Source organism: Talpa occidentalis, unplaced genomic scaffold (genome assembly GCF_014898055.3).
Source record: "Talpa occidentalis isolate TD23 unplaced genomic scaffold, MPIMG_talOcc4v2.1 talOcc4.7, whole genome shotgun sequence".
NCBI classification, from domain to species: domain Eukaryota; kingdom Metazoa; phylum Chordata; class Mammalia; order Eulipotyphla; family Talpidae; genus Talpa; species Talpa occidentalis.
The window spans coordinates 68967690-68976862 of NW_023605083.1; the positions used below are offsets into that span (position 1 = coordinate 68967690).

Sequence of the window (9173 nt, forward strand, 5' to 3'; positions counted from 1 at the left end):
TAATGGATTCAGAACTAGCCAATTACCAAACTTGATCTCATCTGCATAGTTCCCATCACCTCCTAATGAGCTCTAACAGGCCCTGCAAGTTTCTGCATTAACAAAAACTATTCCATTCAATCTGTGGCCTTTTATTTGATTTTTATAAAGCATCAAATACTATACCCTTTTTTTAAAAGTCCATTTTTCCCTAACTTACCCAATTATCTTTTTTCCCTGTTTGAGAAAATTGGAATATTCCCTAACATTACAATTTATTATGTTTCCCCAAAGGATTTGAGTGTTGTACAGAAGACATATTTTCAGGTCCATGGAGTAAATGAAGATTGCTCAGACTTTTGTGCCATTGGCCTCTGTGGCTATCACCTGAATGTAGGAGGCGCTTGGGATCACAGGCTCTGGGTGTGTGCATGCCTGAGGGCAGGCACCTGGAATGTGGTTTGGGCATGCATAAGTGGGCACACCTCTGCCAGGAAACTGAGCTTATAAGGGCTGCATCACAGGGGATGGTGCAACAGAAGACTGTGCAGTGGAATGTGTTGGGGAATGGCTACAGAGGAAGAGCAACGGCTGAGAGAGGAAGAGACCACGAGAAAACTCCAGAGAGATCCCAAAGAAACAGTAGGTATTTGGCGGGGACTGGGAGACATGTCAGCATTCTAGCTCCCCTGCCTGCCCGATTTGTGACAGTGCAGAGAGCCCAGAGGGCCCACCCTGGCCTGCTTGCCTGCCCTGCACCTGGTTACCTCACTACAAATGTCATAGGAAGAACATTAAAAGCCTGAAAAAGCCACTGAGAGCTCCAGGAGACCCCTCTGCCTGCTCTACCCTACTGCCTGCCAGCACTACAAGGTCCCACTATTGCATTTACATTCTCCATTGGATCTAATGGGGGTGTGCTCGTGTGTGTTGGAGGACAAGCCCTATATGATCTGTTTTAGTGGATGCTGATGGGAAACCCACTTTGAGATGACACATAAGATCCTGGCCATTCCATATGGGGTTCAATGAAATTGAGCATTGATTATCCCATGAGAAATGTTCCTTCCACTAATTCCCTTACCTAACCAGATAGAACTAAGAAAAGGAAGAAGAAAAAACAGGATAATCCAAGGCATATGGCAAAATCATGTCTTTGTTGAAAATTCTACTTCCCTAGGGTTTGCATTAAAACTGTGGATCTCTATTTATGAGGATGGGGGTTGTTGTGACCTTTAGTCACATGACAAATGTTTACTACTGAGTGTCTGTCTACTTTATGTTAGTGGGACTGTGTAGGCTTGGGCAAAAAATTCACTCACCTAAATATTAGCCACATTTTTATTATTGACCCTGTTTTCTATCTTCTCTAGGTTTTGTGTGGGTATACTGGCATAAATGTAAATATTTGATTATTTGATTATACACATACTGCTGTGTGGTAAATTAACATATATAAAATCCAGCCATGCAGCAAATATTTAGCAAGGGCGTGCCAATTTGCATCCCCAGCATCCTAAAAGGAATGCAGTATTATCCTCAGTTGTTTTCAGTTGAGGAAGTTAAGCTCAGAGAACTCAAAAATCTTGCTTGAAATCTTACAAGTAGCTGAGGCAGGACTTGAATCCAGGTCTAATTTGAAAGCCCTGCTCTTTCTCTCTCAACATACTCCCTGCCAAGCAGGGTCATTTTGGAGACATTTGTCTCTTGCAAATTCCTTATAGGTCAGGAAACTAAGGCCACAGAAGGGAAGGGAGTGGTTCCAGGCTTTTTGTATGCATATGTATATGGGCTGGGGCATAGGAATTCTGGAGCTCCCGGTGGCTTTCTCAGGCTTTTATTGAGCTTTACATATAGTGCAGCAACCAGGTACACAGTAGGCAGGAATGCCTGGGGGCCAGGAGGCCGGCAGACCTCCAAGGCCCTGGCAAGTCTTCACTCTGGGCTTCTCTGGTGTTAGTTCTCCCCTTCTCTCTCATTCTCTTCTGCTCTTTGCTCTTCCGCTCTGCTTCTGCTGGCATCCCCGTGACACTGCCCTTATAAGCCCAGTCTTAGCCCACATGAATCCCATCTACATATGCCCACACCCTATTCCAGGTGCCCACTAACAGGCATGCATTCAGGACTGCAAGGATCCATTATCAATCCTAATGGCAGGAGGACAGAAAAGCCTGATACTTTTTCTCTTACCCTACAGCATAGTACTTAATCCAGAGAGAGGTGGGTTCCCTGGGGTAGAAGATGGTTGCCCTATAACACAGCACTCAGGCATGCTCTTGTCTGTGTGCATATCCAGAAAGGAGGATGGAGACCCTGTGCCCTACCCCAGCAACTGGCCCTCCTGGTGCTGATTCATGGAATTCCCCCCCGGGGAAGAAGCAACTGCTCATAAAGCTGGCCCAGATGCATCATGTTTATGGATGTGAAGATCCACATATCAAAATTAGCATTTGTGCAAATGATCACACAATCCCTTCAGGCCCGCTGTGTCCCCTTAATGGACCCATCTTTCAATGATGAAGTGATGGATCAGTCAGTGTTCTCTAGCACCTCATTATTTGTGTTATGTTGACAGTATAGAAGGATCTTTCTCCTTCCACTTGAAGCCAGGTCCATCAAAATGAGATGGTTATTGAAATTATAAAGGTAGAAATGGATATGTTTGTTCTTATTTGTACCTTAGCATTGGGATGTCTTTGGTTGGTTCTTGAGTAAGAACGAAAACATCCAAATTTAAGATCCAACCTCCCTGATCACATCCATTGGCCCAATTAACTATTTCTGTTTCTCGAAGACTCATCAGTATTCAATATTTGAGTTTGAGGGGAATTTAGAAATCAGGCAGTTACCTTTCTCTGATGCCATTCACCTCTTCTAGCACATACTTAACCTGTTAATCACAGACTTGATCAGCTGTCACTGTGGACAACTCATTACCCCCCATGAGACCCCCTTGCATGTTCTGTCTTCTGGAATCCAAACTGAAAGCTTTAGTCTTCCATCAGTTTGCTTCTCTGTTCGGCCTCCAAAAATAAATATAACCACTCTCCTGTTAAAAAGTCCTTAAAATAGTCCTTAAAAAAAGTCCTTAGTTTCCCCTGGTGGCGCAGGCAGTTGAGTGCAGCGCTGTGAAGCTGTCCACAGCCTTTGCAGTGCCAGATCAATACCAGCTGGTGAGGGTCCCACATGGCACGGCAGACCTCTCCTGTCATGCCCGCTGCTCCCCTCAGCAGTGTATTTTGTCAGTCTGCCTGTTCTGTTCCCCACTCTGTCTTTGGTGAATCCTCTCGTCCTCCCATGAATCTGGCACTGGGAGATTCACCGGTTCTTGTATGGATAAATAAATCTTTAAAAAAAAAGTACTTAAAATATCTGAAGATAAAACCATAACACATTCCAGGCTAATTGAGCCACCTTTCTCTGTTAACTGAATAACCTGTACATTCAGTAGACCAATGGTAGACCCCACTGACATTTATTTATACAAAAACAAATTACCCAAGAATTTTGTAAATGTGAATTAGCTTATGTCTGTGGGTAGTCCAGGAGTGCTCAGTGTCCTATAACTGCATGCCGTCAGGTAAGCTCTAGTTGTCTTGCAACAATATGTAACTGATAGTACTAGAGAAACCTTCTCTGTAACATTTCCTCTATTTAAAAAAAAAAAATTAAGTAATTTCAAACTTACTAAAACGTGAGACAACAGTCCAGACATTATTTTTTTTTTCCTCCTCTGAAGCACTGAAAGTGAGTTCTGAACATGTCAAATCACCTGAACACATTAGTGTAAAAGTCCTGTGACATGGACATTCTCCAGCAGAACCACCGTAAAAGCTCCACAATTAGGGAATTAACACTGATTTGCTACTGACACCTCATTTCCTAAATCTTTTCCAAGTATCTTTAATTTCCTCAAATGTCCTTTCCAGCAGAGTAGTTCAGTGCAGAAGGATGTGTCACATTTAATTGTTGCCTATTTTTAGTTTCCTCCAAAGAATGCCAGTTTTTCTGCTTTTCCTTGTCTTTAAAGACTCAGATGCTTTTGAACATCACAGACCAATTATTTTGTAGACTATCACTCAACTTAAATTTGTATGATATTTACTCATGTTTGAATTTAGGTTACAGAGTTTGGGCAACTAGATAAAATTAGAGATTGTGTTCTTCTCACTGTATCCTGTCAAGTGGTACACAGTTTCAATTTGTCCCACTCCTCCTGATGTTAATTTTAATCACCTGATTTAGGTTGTCTACAGCGCTTCTGCCCTGTAAATTTACTTTTGCAATTAATGGCAAATGGAGAGTTACTTTGAGGCCAGGTAAATATTCTATTCCTTATCAAGCTTTCATCTACTAATATCAGAACACATTAATATTAGTTGAGGAAAATTAACTACTATAGTTACAGAATGGTGATTGTCTATCACTATCATTCCTTCTTCGTTTATTAGTTATCATCTTCGTATAAGGGCAATATTGTAATCTTCCCATTTATTTGTATATATCAGAATGGAATTATCAGTGTATTTTACTGAATTGTCTAAGAGGTTTGCATGGATGATGTGAGGACCACAAGGCAATAGGTTGTAGCCAGAGTAACAAGAGATAAGTTAGCACAGAGGTGCATCATGGAATTTGACATGGTAGTGCCAGGAGAACCCATGATGGACAGGGGGGTCATCAAACATCTGTCCTGCACAAAGAACCTGGATGCTAGTTCTCCAGTAAGTCGAAGAACTTTTTGACTGCTCCTTTCCCTTTCCTCTTAACACTTGCTCCAACAATACAGCATTTAGAAGGCAAACAAAGACAGAGCCGTGGATGCTGACTATATACCCATTTGCCCCTAGAAAATATTAGACTGTTGCAGGTCTAGAAGAAGGGAGGGGAGAAGCCATACTTTAAATTAAGTGCAAAGTTGGGAGAATTATACTGGACAGGGCATATTAACTATTCCACTGAGGCACAGTTTTATAATTCAGTTACCTTAGAACTTTTTCTATGGTGACAAAATCAACGAAATAACTAAAGGCAGGGGAACAACTAATGTAATGGAAGGACAGAGAGCTGATTCATGATTATATTGTGTGTTATATGTGTGTCAAATTGTTAGGGGGAAAAGGATGTCCTAAAGCTAATTTCATACAGGCTTTGTGGACTCCACCCCCACTCCAGACTAAAGCCATAAGGACATTGGGAAAGACAAATCCCATCACCACCAAAGGGAAGGTTGCTGGAACCTGAGGGTGGGGTTAAGCAGCCAGGTTTGGTATAAAACCAGACACATGGGCTTTGAGGGGGGGGTTCCCTTTTTGGCTCTCCGCCAGCTCACAGCGCTCGGCCAGCTCTCAGTGTCATTGGGTTTCCTGGTCGATGGATCAGGTAGGATGCCTTGAAGACTTTATTTCCCTATTTTCTCCCTGAGTTGTACATTTCCTCATTTCCCTTTCCCTTGTAAATAAACCTTTTATTAACCTTTTGTGTGTGTCTGTAGTGGAGTATTAATAAGTTCCTCTTAAGCGTGCAAGTGAGGACCCACAGCCAGGCAACCCGTTTTATATTGGGGCTGCTCTTTAACAGTTTGGTGCCCAACGTGGGGCTCGAATCCACGACCCTGAGATTAAGAGTCTCATGCTCTACCGACTGAGCTAGCTGGTAGAGCTCTGTAACAATATCATTGCATCTTCACAGAAACAATTCAATTATACAGAGAAGGTAAACAACTCTCAGAAAGGCAAATAGTTTCAATTTAGATTCAGATGCTCCTTAGGCAGAACAAGCATTTGGATTCATGTTTAACTGGTACTGAAGTCCAAATTCTTCACTACTGGGAGTCTTGTCAATTTATGTAAGCCACACAGATCATATGATTTGATCACTTCATAAAGTTTTTGAAGGAATACTTGAGACAGAAATGCTTGGGACCCTAGTGCTTCAGAAGCTGAAAAGGAGGTCTCCCTATAAATAGAAAACAACAGGCAGAGTATACAAGCGAAGACCACTTATGGACCACACTTAGTAAAGCAGTGGGCTCAGCTGCTTAGGAAATCAAAAACGGCCTCCCCAGTGGGGCAGTGGGTTGAGCACAGCACTGTGAAGCTGTCTGCAGCCTTTGCAGCACAGGTTCGATTACCAGCCAGCCAGGGAGATACCCACATGGTGTGTCAGACCTCTTCTGTCTCACCCACTGTTTCCCGCAACAGTGTTTTTAGTCATCTGCCTGTTCTGCTCCCTGCTCTGTCTCTGGTGAATTCTCTCACCTTCCTGCACCTCTGGCCTGCACCCCAGTTCTTGTATAAATAAATAAACCTTTAATTCATTATAAAAAACTAATATACTAATATATGTTTCAATTTTTTAATCCAGAGGTCATTTTATTTAAACAATTATGTCATTGAAATATACATGTACCACCTCCTTGTCCCTCCCCAATCAACTAGTAAAGTTCAAGTTTATGCACAATCATTTTCCTCTATTCAATTCAAGTTTTCAGTATTCTGTATCCGCCACTTCATTTCTATTTCCACAGACTGACTGTCTCTCTCTCTCTCTCTCTCTCTCTCTCTCTCTCTCTCTCTTATGCAAACATAAAACACAAAAACAGAAAGACAGAAAGCTCTATAACTCTCCTTGGATATGATGTAATAGTGATTACTCAATTAGGGTAATATTTATAAAGTACTCACCTAAGTGTCTAGTATATAATAAAATCCTCTAAAAACTAGCTCTACTTTCACAATGCAAGGCCTTATAAATATTAAATGATGTTCTGCATTAAATGATGCAAAGTGTGAACTTGGTCCACATTACTGCTGAAAAAATTGGAGTGCCCCTCATATATGCATATGCATTTACCTTCCTAGCATACCCATCCTTCAATGCCAAGTTTAAACATCCTGTTTTCCCTGAGGCTTTCTCTGGTAAGTCCTGTTCACATGAATTTCTCTCCTTAACATTCCCTCTCATACTCTTCAATTAGCATTCTGTTATATTTTTAAATAGGCTTTATTCGTATTGCATTATTTTATTTTAAAGATTCGGATGAACCGATAGAACCATTTTATTCAACTCCTCTAACAATTTAGGACCTTGGGTCAAAGGAATTAAGAAACTTTCCCCAAGTCACACTATGTTAAAGGCAAAATGGTTGCCCTAATTCATCATTAGTCCTTAATTACTTTACTGGGAGCTCCACAAGGACGAAAGTTATACTCCATTCTTTTATTATTGTAATTCCCTGAAGCTAACAGCAGTGGCAGGACCACCGATCAGGCCATTCTCACTGTGTTAAATTTTACTGACTCAGCATATACTACTGGTTTCCAAATGTGGCTTTGCACAGACTTACCTCATCCTTGTTCAAATATTTAGCATCCTGTGCCCACTATCAGAGATTGTAAAGGGCTGAAGTGGATCCCAGAAATATGTGTTTGTAAGAGAGGCTCCAAGTGAGTTGATCTTAATAGTCCAGGAAGTAGTGCTTGGGAACCACTGGTGAGCATATATGCCCAACTCTGGAATATTTCCCATGGAAAAAGTTCACAATTTTGCTTAGTAGTGTGTTTTGGTGTCTAATAGACCTGATAGCTTAAAAAAAAAAAAAAAAAAAAAAAAAGAAGTTCCCCATAATGCTGTAACTAAATTCTCATGACTATAATTTCCTCCCTACTACCCCTGGTGGAAATGGGTAACAGCTGGTCTTTTAATAACCCTTGAAAATTATTATTAAGTTACTCACCCACCTTCTCTCAGCTAAATAGTCCCGATCTTTCTAAGCTATCCTGCAGGCCCTATTTCCCAAATCCCATTCTCTCCCATAGTTGCCTAACTTTTGAACTAAGACTAACAGTCTATTATTGTGCTGTGTTATGTGAGGTATAATGAAAAGCCATTTAACAATTTTGAGAAGAAGCACCATAGGAGTGGTATGATTGGGTTTGAGAGCCATAGTCTTGCATGTCTTGTCTGCACATGGCTCTGTTGTATTTTGGTATCTGTAGGCAGAGTGGCAGGCAGTGCAAGGGGTAGAATTTCAACAGCCAGACAGGGCAGCAGAGTTCCAGGCCAGTGGTTCTGAGTATGTGACTTGGAGCAAGTCTTACTCTCTTTCTATCATTTATTTCCTTACAAAGAAGGTGATATAGATTCTACCTAAACTCCAGCCAATCAGTGTAGCATTATGCATGTTGGAAAGTACAAAGTTCAATCTATATCTTGGCTTCAGGGCTTGGACACAGAGGAGGCTGGTTTGACAGAAAGTGATAGAGAATCAGCGGAGCATCAGCAGCTCGGGGACAAACGTTGCAAGATTACTCAACGAAGTCCAGCATCTGAGACACAATTAGGACAAACCAGCAGGGAAATTCATGGCTAGTGGAGCCAAACTTATAATGGCAGTGCTTCTTCTCCAGCAAACAAACTGGTGGTTTTCTTAGAAGGAGTATTCTTCTCTGATTCCTCTCCCTGACCATCCTGGGTCTGATTTATCAACATGGTCTTCCTCCTACTGCCATGCAGCTGTTCCATCATTCCTGCTGTGATATCTCCATTGGAGTTGTGCCAAAGTCATTATATTTTGTAACATGATGATTTAAACATGGGTTCATGGAATAGCAGTATCCACTGTCAGAAAAGAAATTGCATGTAGGTTATCGGCTGATGGAGATAGACTGATGAAGCAGCAGTATCATCAACCAACCATATAGGTCGATCAGTTACCCAGTAATAGCTGAGCATTATTCAAGAACGGATCGACCTTAGTACTAGGTGATAGTGATGATAGTGATGCCAGACTCCATTCTGAATGATGCGATATATTATCTCATTAATCATCATATACCATTGTGAACTAGAGATCATCATTACCTCATCTTACTAATGAAGAAACTGCAGTAGAAAAAAGTGAAATAACTTGATTGAGATCCCACAGTAACCTGTCCTTCCAAAGCAGACCGCTGAACTCGAGAGCCAGTGCTCATGAACACCACTCTGCAAATTTAGTTTGGAGATAGAATTATGCCATGATGATAAAAGAAATACTAACAGTTCCATCCTGTTCAAAGAAACCTATGAAACTTTATTACTAGATCCTGAAGTCCTAACTTATTGACTTAGCATCTCAGACTTTCAAAGGCTTGTATTCAATTTTTTTCATAAATTTTTCTCCACCAAACCTCATCTCCATACTCATTTGT

At 41.3% G+C, this 9173-nt stretch overlaps 1 non-coding gene across 1 annotated transcript; it reads right to left on the reverse strand.

Moving 5' to 3' along the window:
• Positions 1-5564: 5564 nt before the first annotated feature.
• TRNAK-CUU (transfer RNA lysine (anticodon CUU)) lies at positions 5565-5641 on the reverse strand. The gene has a single exon. It is a non-coding gene; the product is annotated as a tRNA-Lys (tRNA).
• Positions 5642-9173: the final 3532 nt, after the last annotated feature.